Here is a 17,154-nt window from a genome sequence, read left to right on the forward strand (position 1 = left end):
AAGCTGGGCATGTCTGGATTTATCCCACGTTGACTCATAACTATCCTCTTCGGAGCCAAAACCACTCCTAGTAACACTTTCAGTCACCAACAGCAACTTCCAGCCAGCAAAAGTAGATAACAGCAAACTTTCAGTTTGCTTTAACCTGAAACTTGAATCTTGGTAGAAAAGGGATTTTAGCTGTTGGAAGTAGTAACTGGAACTGCATTAGACATCCTCTGTTCAGTGGTCAAATCATCAGAGGTTTTAAAAGCAGTGGAAAATTTTGTGCCTGGAAAGCTCTCCCAGCCTACACTCTTCAGTGCCAAAATTGGTAAGTCCATATTATAGCAATATGCTTATCTGTGGAATTTGCAAATAGGGATTAATTTGAAATTTTAAAAAAGAAAAAAGAACACCTGTGTTTGATTTTCAGTGTTTTTCATATAACCTCTGCTTAATTTACAAGTAGGATTTCTCCTGTGCTCCTGCCATCGATAATCTAGGCTCTGATTGTCCTGGAAAGTTCCTTTTTCTTCTTATTTCAGCACTGATATGTTGTTGGCATCAGGAAACTGTTCAGTCATTCAGCTAGGCTGTACTAAACAGTCTCATTGATATAAAATCCAGTTCCCATGTACTTAGTAGAGTTGAGGTAATAGGACAAATTGAAGACATGCCAGTATCTTCTGACACATTCAAGTAGACATATTACTGAATGTACACAAGAACCTCTTAAAGATGTGTTTAACAATTGCTATATTGTATTTAGAAGTTCATACCTTTCAATTGTAAGCAAAGGATGACTGACTCTGTTTTATTGTATTGAAAGGAGATTTCTATGCTATTTAACCTGTCTTCTCTAAAAGGTGATTGTAAGGATAAGGATTGGGATGACCACCATGTGAGGGACAACGGACTAAATTAGGTTCTACTTGTTCTATGGAATTTCTTTTTTAAACTGTTTTCAAAAAGCTCTGAGGAAATATACAGTATCCCACTGGTAGGTTTAATTCAGTGACAGCTGTCATTCATCAAAACCTTTTCACAGCCAAAGTTTTTAGCTTATATTGCATTTATATCTTGGCCTATCTAACCTACAGTGTACCCATCACACAAGCATTCTTCAGGAATGTGGACAGTAGGTCTTACACATCTGTCTGATATTTGTGCTTTTAGTTTAGTTCAGCATTTGTTCCTACAGAGTTTAGAAAATGTACTCAAAATCATTTAATCTAACTTACCGTATGGTTTTATCCGGTAGACAAAAGGTTATATTTACTTGGAACAGGAACAATTGTTGCTCCCCAGGCTTCATCAGGTTTCATGTTCAGTTCAGATTTTGACTTGCATTCCACCAGTATGAATACTTGCTCTGGCATCTGAGTCAATTGGCTAAGTCACCTCAAGCAGTTGAAATCTGCTTCAGTTTGTAAAACTGGCCTGTGATACAACTGTCTGCCCTCTTACTGGTGTTTAAAAGTGAGCAAAGATGCAAAGATGAAATAGAAGAAGTTACTGGTAATCACCAAAGTTTTTACTAATAAAAATATTTAGAAGAATTTGGAAGAAGTGAAAAAGTTGCAGGAAAGAGGGTAACAGTCACAAATAAAACAGCATGTCCTGAATCCTAAATTAAACTAGAGATGCCCCTTGCTCTTATAGTCGCTTCTTAACTTAGACCTTTCAAGATCTGCAGACTGAACTGAAAGGGGTGAGGAATGACTAGGTCAGTCTCTTTTGAGGCTGAGTAGATCATGACTGCATGATTTCAAATGGATGGTCTTACACTAAGATTGATCATTTCTTGGAAGTACAACAAGAAGGCCTGAATGTCCCATTCTGACCACACATGCTTGGACCAGCACTGCTGTTGTGCATCTCACTTCTGCTTCGTGATTTCCAGTGTAATGCTGCATCATCCCTCCTTATTTCTGTGGGCTTTCGCTGCAGTTTTATTCTGCATATGGATTTTCCTGGAGCCAAGTTTTTCGTAAGCAACATAATATATAAAATATGGCTACCGTCCAAAGCTAGTTATGATTTCAGTTCTCTTTCCTGAGATGGAAAAAAAAAAGAAATAGAGCTATAATGAAGAGGCTCCTAGAACTGGGTTATACAGAGGAGTGAAAAGAAGTTCTAATTTTCTTGTTGCATAAGTAGGTGAAAAGAAAGGAAAGCATTAAATTTTTATTTTCTCTATTTTATTTGCTTAGAATCTATGACAATAAAATGGTAGCAGAGAAAAACAGCACTAAATTTTCAACTTAAAGTTTTGCACAACTGCAACAGCAATGGAGGAAAGGTTGCTATGTATCCAATCCAAATACTAATTTCCACTGGAATACTTGAACAACATTCAATAGAAATGTATCTGAGCACTCTGAATACAGGTATCTGAAAATTTAAAGCAAGAAAATGGAAAAACAATATAAAACAATTATAAGGATAATATTTTCTCTTATTCTTGTGCAAAAAAAGTGAGAATGATAGAGGTCCCCCAGTAAAATAAAGCAGATTTAAGCTGCCATTTCTTCCTTCTGGGATCTCAGTCATGTGTGAGAAAATAAGCTCTTCCATTTGTTGTACTGAAGATTTGATAAGGGGTTTTATTTTCCTTACTCTGTTTCCACCTAGTGCCCAAACTGTACATTGCAGTAATTTGTACGTATTTTCTAGAATCGATAACTGCAAATCAGTATCGAGTCTCTGTTTGCAGGGAATTTGCATTACCAGTAAGGAAGTCAAGATTAAATATAATTTCTATAAAAAGCACTAGCTCCCAGACTAAAGGCTGCCAAGTCTTTGCTGCATGATCTGTTCAGAAACAGGAGCATCAGTTATTTGATTTAACTCTTAGAATCCCTCTTGTGTATGTAATTTTTGTGGTAGTTCCCTTGTTAACTGAAGATGAATGAATACATGAGAATAAACAGGACCACATCATGGTCTTTGAGAGGCATTCATTACTCTGACAGGCAAGTGCGTGTTCAGATGAAATCTGGAAAGGAATAGCTAATCCACCTGGAAATTTTGAGGTGGACTCATCTGGATAGTCTTTCCCAATATATCTGAAGTTATACAGTACCTCTCAGATTTTATTCAACAATAACATTTTAGTAACAGAACTAGAGAATTCAAAAACTCAATTATACTGAAAGAAAAGAAAAGAAAAGGACAGATTTTATGCTGGACTATGAAATCTGTAGTTTTTCAGGAGGTTGAGGAGAGCTAGAAGACACAATTGTGGATTTACCTTATGAAATGTAGCAGGAGGCTTATGAACAGATACACAACATACACAGACAGGACAAGTGATGTTTTGCCTTTCGTTCATGTTCTAAGACAAAATTTTTGTGTTATATATGCTTGTAAAAAGCGAAACATACTAGTATTGCTAATCTCAAACAGTACTTCATACAACACAAGCATGGCACTAACTTCAACAGCTTTAGGATGTGTTTTTTTCATCCATTTTTGTAGCAAAATATGGATGCAGCAATTCTGTTATTTTCCTGCTGTTGTAAATAGCATAAAATAGCTAAATCACTCTTAGTTGTACCACAGTAAAGTTATTTCTCCTAGTCTCTGATGTGTAGAAAGATGGAACTTCCTGTCTCCACAATTTGTAGTTTGGATGTTTTCTTTAGGAAAAAGGCTTTAGCTCCTATTTTTCCCTTGTACTTTCTCTTTAAGCATGGGCAAAATAGGAATGAGTTAATGCCCAGCCTAAGAAACTACAATGTCCTTTTCTTAGGAGAGCATGCTAACTGCTGGTTTACTAGACAGGAGGCAGCACAGTTGTGGCCATCTGGATAAAAGCAGGGTACCAATCATAAATGAAACAGCATGTCATGAAGTCTGAATAAAATAAGAGGTGATTCTTGGTACTACGTCAGCTGTGATCACATTTGTTTTATAATAAAACCTTTGCAGCCACTCTGTTTTTTGAAGCGCCCAGCACTGATTACTCAGTTAGGCAATCCCTGGTAAAATATGTATTGCACCAAATTCTTTTAAGGTCTTCTGGATACTTATCACCCAGTTTAGAATGTGAGGTAGACACCAAGTTGTTTGCTTCAAACCATGCAGATACCTACACAGAGGCATACATGTACGTCACCTCAGAGCCCCAAATGCAATGACCTGCACACGGAATTTACATTTTTCCAGATAGAGGCAACAGGTGGGCTGTGGTTTTTTACAGTTACAGCTTTGGATTACAATTTCACTTTACAGAGAACTTGTTTAACCTTCCGAAAGGCTAAGTGCATAGGGCTGTATAGGTCAGCATCTTTTCTAGTAGAACCTCCTTGTTAAAACATTATTATTTTTACCACTGTGAACCCTACTGTGAACTCTGAGCTACAGAATGGCTGAAGTCTACAGCAGTTTCTATTATGAAACTTTCTTACTTGAATAGTAAAATCAGAATCTATTCATGGTAAAATTCTCCTTATTTGTGAAATAATATTAGTTAAATAGTGTTTTTTATGGAGAATGCATGGTGGAGGTGTAAGTGAACAGCAATATTTTATTACACTATCTGTTGCTACCTAATTCACACCCCGCCGACGCTGTCCCTGAAAGAGAGTTCCATGCATTGAAACATTGCTTTGGTTTGAGTCGTTACATCATCCAGCAGCAAATGTAAACTAGGGAAGGGATTGCTGTGGATGTAGCTCTGCAGTACAAAAAGCGGCTGTGGAAGAGGGGGGGGTCTGTATGTGGGGTCTATAGAAAAGTCCCCACCCATTTAGAAACAACTGCTCTTGTCTGAGATCATAGTAAGGTGAGGTGCTGTTTTATTCTCTGCAGTTGCCCAGTCAGGTGAAGACTATGTGAGGTTTTTATTACTTCAGACAGAGTGTGACTGAGGCAGTGTCCTTTCAAGGGGATGGAAGGTAGGACTTTGATACAGGAGAAAAAAGTACTGCCTGCATCTGACAGCAACTATAAACTGGTGCAAGCAGAATAAATTATTTTTTGAAAGTATGGGAAGACTCAGTATTATCCAATATAATTAAAATTAGTACATTCACTTCTAAGTAATTTCTTGTAATAATCTATGTAGTATTTCTTGCCCTATCATCCTTCAAGAAGCTGCTCTTGGCAAAATACAAGCTTACTTCCTTGGAGGACTGTATTTATGTTAATACTTAATAGATTGTTATTAAATTTAATTAGCACTATATATATCCTCTTCAGACTTGTGTATATTGTCCTGTCCTGTGATCTTTGCACTAATGAGTATTTGGATGAAAATATTTGGGTGTTTTTGAGAGAGAGTGTGGAAAATTAAATCAATTAAATCAAATATTATGGTTAAAAGTGAGGGGGAACCTGGTTTCTGTATTTGTAACACTTCTATGGCATTATCATATTTTGAATCACTCTTTTCTATTGCAAAGGCTGGTAGAAAGAAGGGCACTTCTGCTTTTAATATTTTCCATTATAGATGCATGGACTCACTAGACTAGACCTACACAACATCCAGGCCAGTAATTTGCTTCTGACAGAACCCAGAGGCAAACACCTCAGAGGAAGGTTCAAGGACCTGCAATCAGAAGTAAAGGCACTGCTTTCCCTCTAGTATGAAGATACTAAATCTGTTCATACAGCTTGAGCAGCCTCCTGAAGGTTCATCTTGTGATACCAGAAATAAAGAATAAACCCTTCACAGATTTTTCTGTCTATTGTACTGAGTGATTCTAAAGTACAGCAGAAGCTCTCAAGTCTGATCTTTCCTTAAAGCTTCAGTGTAACAAAATGGAATAACTGCTGGGACTTGGAGGCACTGCATGGCATTGGGAGGCAGAGGCAGCAATCCCAAGATCCCAGTCCAAGACCCGTAATAATTCACACCTGAACATGCCTAAGCAGGTTTCCTGAAAATCCCTATCTACTGAGAGAGTAAGCAGATACTTCCTTGTGTCTGTTACAAGGGAGTAATCTAACCTCTTGTGTTTAGTGCTGTTTTGTGAGGATTGCAGACCTTATGCTTGTCTTGGTCTTAAATCTTGAGTTTCTCCCTGAATTTATGGGTACAATTTACAAAGGTCTCAACAAGGAAATTAAAGGAGTTCAAGGAAGGCCAGACATAACCAGAGGATATGTGACCTCACCACACCAGTGAGGTGTCTGCCACTTACACTTAAAGCTGAGTCAGGGCCTCTCTGCCTGCCTTAAACAATGCATGGAGCCAGAGAACCCTGAATAGGGAGCCACCTGAAATTCCCTTTGTGCAGTCACCTAGGAGTGATCCATACAGAATTATTTAGGGCAGGGGATGTCTTACATCTTGCTTGCAAGTGCCTTATTCTGATCTCTATCCACCTGGAACCAGAGAGATATGGGTGTTGACCACTGTATTAAATACAAAATGAGGAGAAAGTAATAACAAGGGACGTGTGGCCACCTTGTGATCAGACACTCTGCATGAGCAGCCCAGGGGCCAGAACTAGGACTCCTCCTGATTGTATGGTGGCACACTGTACATGGCAACTACAGAGAAAGCTTGCCATGTGGAACGTAAATTTTGTACGTGACCATATTTAATATTTATATTATACTTACATGAAATTTACTATGGAATTAAAATCTATGAAGTAGTGGTTAAAGTTTCACTCATCTGTACACTAACTATGAAGTCTGCTTTTACTGTGTGATCATATATTTACCTGAATGCATATTCTGTACCTTGTTGATGAATCAAAGCAGTTAGGTATTTTACCTTTCATGGTACTTCTGCTGATGAGACACAGTACCTCTGTATTCAGATTAGCTTGAATGTTCGTCATGGAGCAACACCTGTAGTACTTACACAAACTACGAGTGATTAAATACCATTTGACTCAGTGGGAATGTTGCAATAGAACATGCCTATTTGTTGTGTTCATCTGCTTTGCTTCTAATACAAACTTATGTTTACATTTCAACAGCTTCCTGTATATGAATTTCAGATTTTGGGCTTCTACTAGTCTTTCTATTTTGCAAACTTTTTAATAGTCATCTCTGTTGCAACAGAAGAATGAAAATAAAACAGTACATTTTAGTAATTACAATAAGTTATTTAGAAGGCAGAAGTCTGAGATAGTTTACATTTAATTGACTTTTTAATTACAGAGTTGCCAATGTATGGGTCATTACCTCCTTCCTTCTTGTTTGTTATTAAATGAAGAGTTCATGGAAGCCCTTAATTTTTTTCTACCTACAATGGCTGTCAGATATGAGATGTGGCAAGGATGGGACAAAATGAGGAAGGAAACAGGTTAATACTGTCTCATGAGAAGAAGACATTTATAATTAGAGAGAGTGTGCACTTCTTTTCAAAGTTATTAATTATAGCTTGGTCTTCCCTATGGGGAAGCAGCAATTTATCTAGTATACATGCAGTTTAGGGAGAAGAGAAATTGTCTTTCATCACAAGGAGGAGGGTCTATGCTTTAGATTGTTGAATCTAATCTAATGAAGTCCCTAGTGGTGTATCCCAGGGCTTAATACTGGGGCCAATACTGTTCTCCATATTCATTAATGATCCGGACACAGGACCACAGTTCACCTTCATCAGGTTCACAGACAACACAAAACTGGGCAGACTGGCTCATGTGCCAGATGGTTATGCCACCATTCAGAGGGACCTCAACAAGGTGGGGAACAGGAGAGAGGGGAATCTCATCAACTTCAACAGTGGTAAAGGCAAAGCCTTATACGTGTGGAGGAATAACCCCAGCAACCAGTACATCCTGGGGACCCACTGGCAGAAAAGTTGCTTTCCTTAAAAGGTCTTTGGAGTGAAAGTTTCCAGGCAATGGATAAGATGACCATGAGCTACCAATGCACCATTCATGACAATAAAAGGACAGCAGCTTCTTGGGTAATGTTGGTAAGAGCATTGCCAGCAAAATGAGGAAGGTGATCCTTTTTCCCTTTAACACTGATGAACCCACACCTGGAGTACTGTGTCCAGATCTGGACTACCCAGTACAGAAAAAAGATATGGACTTACTGGACCAAGTCCAGTGCCTGGATGATTAAAGTACTGGAACACGTTTGACTACTTTGGAGGTCAGATGTCTTCTTTAAAACTTGCAGTTCCTGTGATTCAAATCCCATCCTCAAGTTTTACCTTTCCCAGCAGTGCCTGAAAGATGTCCAAGACCACTAACATGAAAAGAATGTTGAGATCAGAAGCAGTTCTTCCATATGGAAAAGGACAAGAATTTGATAATGACTGGCAAATTACCCAGATATATCAAATTATGTTGTTAATAGTTTTTCCTGTATGTGTATGTGTAGAAATTTGAACAAGGTATGGTTTGTAGATGAGAGGAAAGCTAATGCAGTTCTTCAAGAAACTTAGGACATCCTCTGAAAGGCCACAGATAATTCCTTCGAAGTTTTAGCAAGTCCTTTCAATTGAAATCCTGTGGGAGACTTCTCTTGTATTAAAAACCCTGTAGATGTTAGGGCAGGGAAATTATTGAAGGGAAATCAGGAATAACAACTGAATTTACAGAAGGTTAAAATATTGGTTTTGAGGTGTGAACTGTCCTTTTGTTTCAGTAGTTACTAAATTAAGTAGCTGAACTTAAAAAGCTGGTTTCCCGACTGTTGTAAATCACCAAACAGCACACTATGACAATGGAACGGTCTTGGTCTACCCTGAATACTTTTTGTTTTCCACATGCTTTTCTTCAGTTCTTTTGATTGTGAGACCTGTAGTGAGTTAGATCTTGATGTCTGCTGCTCTGACCAAGGCAACCTAAGGAACTAGTTGGAGAGTATCGCCAAGGGCAGGACAAGGAAGGCACAACTGTTACTTTCTCGGTGGTAATGTGGTACTAGATGAGTTTAAACTGATAAAGAAACCGCACCCCTTGCTGTTCACTGCAAAACCTATTGTCAACACCCATTTACTGGATCACTGCACTGTACAGTTAGATAAACGACAGAGATACTCATTCATGACAATCTCTGTGGTGTTTCCTGAACAGGTAGTCCCTGCAGTTATACCTTTGACTGTTTAGGAGACTGACCCTGCAAAACCCTGAGAAAAAATTGTATTGAGAGACTATAACTGCACTTACCCTTATGCATGAACTTCTGAGGGTTGCTTGTTTGTGGCATTGTCTTCAAATCCCTTGGTTCCCCTGTTTGCAACTGAGCAACTCTTTTTCTTTTTTTCATCCTGTGTGTTTGCCTTTATTTGCTCCTTTTGCAGCATAATTCAGATGTTAATCTGTCCCAAACACAATCCACGTGGATCGAATAGCTGACATGCCATTCATTGTTCATTGCATAGTTCTCATGTAACATCACTGCTCATCCTGTCTCTCTTCATTTGATCACAGTTTTTCTAAAGTGTAGGATTTCCAGGCAAAGAATCTTCTGGTTTTTATATGAACACCTCTACCATTGCATGAAACCAGTAGGATACATTAATCTTCATTTACAAGGATGCCATTCTTGAAACCCTTCATGAACACTGCTCTGTAGGATTTGCATTGTCATTATATTTCACAGATTTCACAGAATATTCTGAGTTGGAAGGATCATCGAGTCCAGCTCTTTGGTGAACAGACCATTCAGGGATCGAACCCACAACCTCGGTGTTATTAGTGCCATGCTCTAACCAACTGATCTTTGACCTTTGAGATCCTTTCCTGCTGCTTAATTTCCTCTTTGACATCTTTCTCCTTCATTTTTATTTGAAATCCTCTTCGTTTACTGTGCTACCTAATTCCAAACTTCAGTCTCCTTCTGCTCTGTGTCTTTTAAACAGTGGCACTTGCAAGCGACAACTCCACTCTGTTCTTTTCATGAACTAAGTTTTGGTCTGGCTAACAGTGATTTGTGACTGTGTCATACTGCTCCCTTATTACCTTTGGAAGGGGGAATTTAAAAGATGTGTTTATTCAAATAACTGAATACTGAACAGGGTCCCCAGAGAAACATTCACAGCATCAAGCCTGCCAGAATTCAAGAAGCATTTGGACAACACTCTCAGGCACATGGTGTGGTTCTTGAGGTTGTCCTGTGCAGGGCCAGGAGTTGGACCCCATGATCCTGTGGGTCCCTTCAAACTCAGGATATTCTATGATTCTACTGGACTTTTTGGTGTTGAGTATTTTTACCACATAGAATAATAAATAGCACTGTAAGTACTATAGCACAATGGCAAGGGAGAGACCAAAAAAATTAACATATTTACCAATGTGTGTGAAAAAAACTGGTTTAAAAATGTTGCCTATGCAATGAGGTTGAATCCTTCCAAACAAATATTTCAGTGTTACTTATGAAAATGGCAAATAGTTGTTTGTATATAAGGAAGTTCGTACGTATTAGCTCAGCTAATTCTATTCTCCTATACTAAGCAAGAGATTGAAATGGATATTCCAGACATCTCTTGTTTAAGAAAGTTTGCTCTCATTTTCAATTGGAATTATCCTTAGTTCCATTAGGATACCCAGAAGGAGAAAATACCCAGTAGGTCTCCAAGGCTCGAAACTAATGCTATGTGCATATAAGATTTAAAATTATGTCCATTGTCCTTGCAAAACTTCTGAAAACCAAAAAAATTCAGCTTCAAAATCATGTGACTTTTGCCAAGGTTCCTGGGAATTTGGAGCCCAGACTTTGTATTAGGGAGTTTCAGACATTAAAGTGGTGGCCCCGGCAACACCAGAAACTAACTGTGGTACCATTCTGAGTGGAGAAATTGTTTGATCCAAATGTTGCTTGTCCTCACCACAGCTCACTACTTGTCCTCACCACAGCTATTTTTACAGAAAACCGCAAGATTTTTACTGGCTGAATGCAATGGTATGTGAATTGAGCTCTCCAAGGAGTGCAAAAAACAGCAGTTCTGGCAGTTTCATTTCCCCACTCACGGCAAAAGAAAAAAAAAAAAAAGGGAAAAAAGACAGAGAGTAACCAGTGTGACACATAACTGCAACACTGGATTTTGTGGTATCCCTTAAACAGAGAGTCAGGGTGCAGCCCAGGTGTTTGTAACCACAGAAACAGAAAATGTTATTTGGAAGGAAGGAGGACGTGCACCAAATCTACTATGTCTCAAACCTGACAATGTTTCTTTAAAATGTCCTTAAACCTGTTTAACACACCCTTACTCTTCACCACTCCCTGGGAACATGCACCACTTATAGCAACTTGTAAATCAAGAAAAACCAAACCCAGCAATTTATTCTCCAGTGTGCGCTGGCTATTCTCACACACCCAGCTTGGCCATATAATTAAGCTACAACAGAGCTCACTTGCTTGGAGCTTTCTGCTTCAACCTAAAATGAGCTCAGCACTGTGAGTTTGAATGTTTCAAATATGCTGGAGCAGAATTGTATATTTCAAAATTAAATTAAGAACATTAAGACAATATTTAGAATACAAAGATTGTGATTTAGGCACAATGCTGAGAGGTTCTGCTCACAGATTTATAGAAGATGCCAAACCTCATTTATACTACTTTGTCTGCAGCTCAGAGATCTGAACAGAGTGAATATAGATATCTACAAACAAAGCAGTTAAATCCCCAAATTCAAGTCTTGCTTCTGGTATAGCTAGAGGATTCAAATCCATAAAAATCTGACGTATTCCTTCTAAAAATGTAAGGAATATTTCCTTTGTACCTGTGAGTGAAAGAGACAGAACTTCCAGGAAAGCACAATGATTTTTTGGGTTTTTTTCTGTCCTCTCATCTTGCAATGTCTTTATGGTTCAGACTCCTACATGGCCAGATTATAGTTTCCCTGTCACACTTTTTGTGTAAGTGGCTACAGTGCAGCAGGGAAGCTGATTTTATAGATGCAGTACTGTCGAGGCTGCAGAATGAGCCTTACCGCTTGAATTTTGGCCAGACAGAGAGAAAGAAAAAAATCTGCACCCTTGTTTCCTTCTCCTTTTAATTTAGCAAGAACCTCTTTCTTAAAGAGAAAAAAATTTATTTGAAATCCTGCTATTACATGGAATTCATCTGACATTGTTTAACAACAGTGCAGATGCCTACATCTGATTTGTCATTTTTAGGCTCCCTTTCTAAACAGGGGAGAGAAATAATAACTACTACAGCCCAATCCTCTGACCTACTTTAGTCATCTGCATTAGTGTGAGATTACATTAGAGGTGTCTTGAGTGACAAATTTAGAGGTAGGAGCCTAGCTTTTGATGTAGCCTAGCTTTTTGGCTAAATAGGGCCTGGATGGAAAGTCTTGGCCAGTTCTGAGGAAACAAATGTTTGAAAATAGCTGTTGCCAGTTTGGCTTCTCCTTTATTGAGTAGAGTTCAAATTATTTGCTCAAAAATTAATTGGCATTTAGCTCTCTCAGGCTAATAGTCTGCATGAGGATCCAGAGCAGCCTGAAATTATTGGGTTCTTCACATTATGCTCTTAAAGCACTGTGGCAAGATCTGGAGCCTGAGGAACTTACCTGGGCCTCTGTGATTAAATCCAGATAATTATAATCATTCTGTTCTGATTCTCTCCCTTGTAATCTCACCCAAATTATTTAGAAATCATCCCATTCCAAAGTGCAGTCTGGTTTTCATTTCACTTAACAACAGCAACAAAAACAAATGAAAAAACTCACCACTCAATTCTTTGAGTGCTGAACACTAAAACTCACATAAAAGATTTTTTCTGCCAACATTCTTTTCAAAGTACTCACAATTGGGAAAACAATTTTTAGAAGAATATAATTTACTGAAAATAAAAGGGAAGGAGAAGTTGATATTTAAAGTGCACAAGAGATTGTAAGACTCTATTGGCCAGTTTATATCAAAGGACATCTTGCCTCTTGCAAAGGCAGGAAAGAGAGCTCAGCTGCTTCTTCAGTTTCTCAGCTCATAAAGCCCTTCTTGCAGATGTGTTAATTTAGGAAATGTATTCTCCTTTCTTTCACATAGTTTGTGATTGAATTCTGTACCTCAAATTTAGTCCTTGGAAGATGCTTGGAAATGCTATTAAACCTTCTACTTCTGTGGGTAAGGGAGAACAAAAAGACAGCTGAATTCTCCAGAGAAGTTGTGAGGGGAATGTGGAGGGAAGATGACACTTCTGTGATACCATTTTCAATTTTACTCCTGCAGTTTACCTACATTTCAACACATATCATAAATCTGCCTTGCTGGTTTTTTCCTGTTATTTGAACAGGTGAGCAATTTTATTGGATTGCAAAGGTTTTTATGATTAAGGAGAGGGTCTTAAACATGAGATAACAAAGTAAAGTTCTCCCCATATTTACATATATACATACTCTCCACATTTGTCATGTAACTAGAGAAGAAATTCACTCTCAAGAAATTAAAAGGACAATGCTGAATGACTCAGCTGAGGGGCTGAATGGCAACTCCATCACTAAGGAGTGATGGAGGTTTTTTGGCTTATTTTAATATCTTTTTCTTTTTCTCTCTTCCTTTTTCTTCTTCTTTTTTGTTTTGTCTTTTTATCCTTTTCTTTCTTTTTCTTCCTACTGGCTTAATGCTGACGATCTTGTACTGGGAGAGAACTGAAATACACCCTTCTCATACCGTTTGTGATGTTTTTACACCATGTATACTTCATTTCACCACACTAAAAGAATCTTAGCTGATGCATTTGTTCCTTGTGTGGAGAAGTAATTTTGTACCTTCCATCATCTTTTATGTCCTTCTCTGAACCTTTCTAAGTTCAACTCCATCCTTTCTGATTCCCATTTTTTGCCTTTGTCATATTTCTGCAGTTATTGGGTTTGGAATACATTTTCTAATAACTCTTCTACAGTAAGTTGTTCTATGCTAACTGTGCCACAGCTAGCATCTTCCAGGAACAGGGAAAACCCTACCTTTCTTCCATGCTCATATTCAGCTTTGATGTGGATAGAGAATATGATCACAATCTGTAAGATTTGGCTTGCATGCATAGCAGTCATATGTGCTGATAACACCAGTATGGAATGCACCTGTGAAGATTTCATTAACTAGGTGGGATATTGGTTCACCGGGATTTTTTGACTGGTATAAAATTCCATATAAGCTTTCAAATCACTGTCAAGTTCCCAGTCAATTAATTTGATCCAAATTATAAAAGAAAGTATGACCAGAGAAAAAGGTGCTTAGCCCTAGCAGGTAACCCTTGCACAATATCCAGATTATCCACAGTAATCTCCAAGCAAGGAGAAGAAACCCAGTCTATCAGATGAGTGTAATGGGAAGTTCCTCATATGGATATCATTCTATGGGGCAGATACATCTCCCTATCTGCACCATAAAAAGAACAGCCTGGGGGGGTTGTCTCCTATGTATTTATAATGCCTGTGACCAATTAATTGCCATAAGAAAATTTCAGATAGGGAACAAGAAAAAAATTCTTCCCTTTAACTTCACCTCCTCTAACATCTTTTAAAAACATGTCTCTTCCTGAGATCAGCACAGCTGGTTCTTTCCCAGAGCTGTGTCAGTGGGCATTTTTAGGTGATAGAGATGTTACAAAGTCTTTCTTATTTTTTAATGAAAAAAGCACATCTAATCATAATTCTCACACTCCCTCTACTGTTCGTCTGATTTTAATTTTTTTACCCTCCCATATGAATGTTCTTTGTTAATTCAGATGATGGCAACAAATTAACAAATAAGCTATTTATCAATAACATAAGCTACAAAACTGGTTACAGCCATTCATCTGGTACCACAAAGATGTCACTTGACTTAGCCAGATTTTCAGCACAATTTTCCTTAAATAACTGATTTTATCAGTAACTCTGTGTTCTTTAGCTAAGACAGTAACGGCAGTGGTGCAAGATCAAGATACTCAAGTTTAGCATGCTGCGGATCAGACTTTCAGAGACTTCTGCAAGATATTTCACTTATTTGCAGAGTAAAGAGCTATTCAAATTGTGGGAAAATCAGGCCCACTAACATTGTAGACTGTGTATCTCTATGAAATGTGTTGACACCTGCTATGAACAGAAGACACTGCTCAAGCATTTTCTGTGGCAACTAGAAACTGTCAAAAGGTTTAGACATTTTGCATACTATTTATAGCCTTTTTTTTCTTCCTTCTTTAGTTTATGAACTCTGCCACACCTTTTAGGAGAACAATGAGCAGCAAATACATCTGCATTGTGACTAAGGTTTTAAAAAATGCATATGAGAAAGCTCTGACAGTGCTCCTTCCTGTATTCATAAAGGTGTGGTTAGAAAAGACTGCATGCCTTACTTTAACCTGCTGAAAGGTCTTCCCTAGGAGCAGCAACCTGAAACAGCTATAGAAAATGTAGGAAATGTGATAAAATGTAGGAAAAGTGATAAAATGCTGACAAATTACAACCTAAAAAGAAAAAGGAGAATTCCATATGTAAAATCTCAATACTTATTTAGACAGTGATGAGATCAATATCTGTATGCCATAGTAAAAGAGCTGTAGAATTATTCTCTCTACAGTGAATATTTAAACTTTCATGAGGTAGAAAAACTATGGTCCCTCAAACAAAAAATTGTTAACTAAGTGGTAAGGTAGACTGCTGGTAAAAATGGGCTGCTATCAAAAGGAGGAATGATTTGAACTTGGATTTAGTCATAGGCAAAGTGATTTTTCCAATTAGTGAGCTCTTGCTTTCTAGTCCTGTTCTTTTAAAGAGTTAAGCATGTGTAAGGAGTTAAAGAGCACGGCTGTCTCAAACACTGTTAAGGAAGGAACTTACCTTAAGATAAGCCACCATGGTGAGAACTTGAGAGGAGCACAGAAGGGAGGAATTTGTCATGGGAAAGCCCTAATTCCAGGCCTGGCAGAGGCCAGGTCTGGTCAGCACATCCTGATTAATGCATCCAAACAAAAAATCCCACCATGGCAAACTGTGTGGAAAGTCACTGGCCAAACAAAGATCACCCCAAGTTATGGGATACATAGCATCTGTGACCACCAATGACCATGGAAGCCCCCCTGAATACACCTCTGTGGATACCCAGAACCTGCACTGTATAAAGGTGGTACTGTTCTCCGGGTGTTAGGAAGATAAATTACTTGTCTATAGAACTTGCTCAAGTTTAAGGCTTGACATGCTTCAGTGATCTCAGACCTAGGGAGAGAGAGGTTAAAAAAAGCTTGGGAAGAAGGATGTACCACTGATAGTGGACACAAAGAATGCAGAATTTACAAATCTCAAGGACATTTGGCAGAACTTCCAAGATAAGGAAGAAACCAACTCAGCAACTGTGCTGAATCAGCTCAGAGTGGGTAAAAGGCCATTCTGGTAGGGTAAGATTGCAAACACAGACTCATGGCCCTCTGACCCAAGAAACCCACTGAATCAAAAGAAGAGGAAGACTGAGCATGCAGACTAATTAGCATCAGAGGTGGTATACTAGTTATTAAGAGAACTATGTAACTTGTACCCAATGAGCATTAATTGCCTTGTTTACTAAGATGTATAAACAGTGAAAAGTTTTGAACAACTCTGAGACTCCCACCACCGAGAAGAAGGATCAACAGAGCACCACTGGGTTCAGGGTGGTGACTATATTCTGCTTGATCTTTCTCCGTCTCTCCCTCCCTTTCTCCCTGCCTCTCTCTCTCTCTCTCCTCCCACTCCCCACTTTTCTACTTCTTTCTGTCTCTCTACCTCACAGTCATTGCTAAATAAAACCTGTATTATTGACCTGGGCATATGGTCTCATTCGTGGAGAGATAAGAGGCAAAGACATCTCTCACTAATAGGATTGTAACAGCATGTTTGGAGATGAGCCTTGCACGTGGATTAGGCTGAAGAATTCTAATTTTTGAGCATGAAGGAAAGAACAAAGTTGTTACAAAGGACCCCAGGCACTTGACTCTGCCAGTAGCTGCCCTTTGCAAGGCATCCCAGGACGTTGCTTATCTACCTTTAAAACTTGCATCTTAGTATGCTCTACCATGCCCTTGGAGAAAGGGGCTTTCCATCTCACATCAGATCATTAGTATATTTTACTTTGATATATCTATCTAGGAGCAAGAGAACCAGAGTCCTCAGTGGAAAGTTACAGAAATCCCATGAAGTCTAATGATAGAATAAGTTGTCCATGGGAAAAAACCATACTCCTTATTTCTCCCTCTCCTCTGTCTTGCTGTCATGAATGCTACTGGGATTCATACAGCCATTTCTAATCTGGTTCTGAGTCACACATACCTCTTGGTAAGGGTGTACCCAT

At 38.5% G+C, this 17,154-nt stretch overlaps 1 protein-coding gene across 1 annotated transcript in view; it reads left to right on the plus strand.

Annotated features, from left to right (window-relative positions):
• Positions 1–232: 232 nt before the first annotated feature.
• The window catches only part of LOC126648736 (sciellin-like), a 40,182-nt gene continuing 23,260 nt past the window's right edge, over positions 233–17,154 (plus strand). The window contains exon 1 of the mRNA XM_050332165.1: positions 233–313. The gene's annotated coding sequence lies outside the window, so the exon portion shown is untranslated. The remainder of the gene's footprint in view (positions 314–17,154) is intronic.

This window comes from Myiozetetes cayanensis, unplaced genomic scaffold (genome assembly GCF_022539395.1).
Source record: "Myiozetetes cayanensis isolate MyiCay16 unplaced genomic scaffold, myiCay2020 scf5-8, whole genome shotgun sequence".
NCBI lineage: Eukaryota > Metazoa > Chordata > Aves > Passeriformes > Tyrannidae > Myiozetetes > Myiozetetes cayanensis.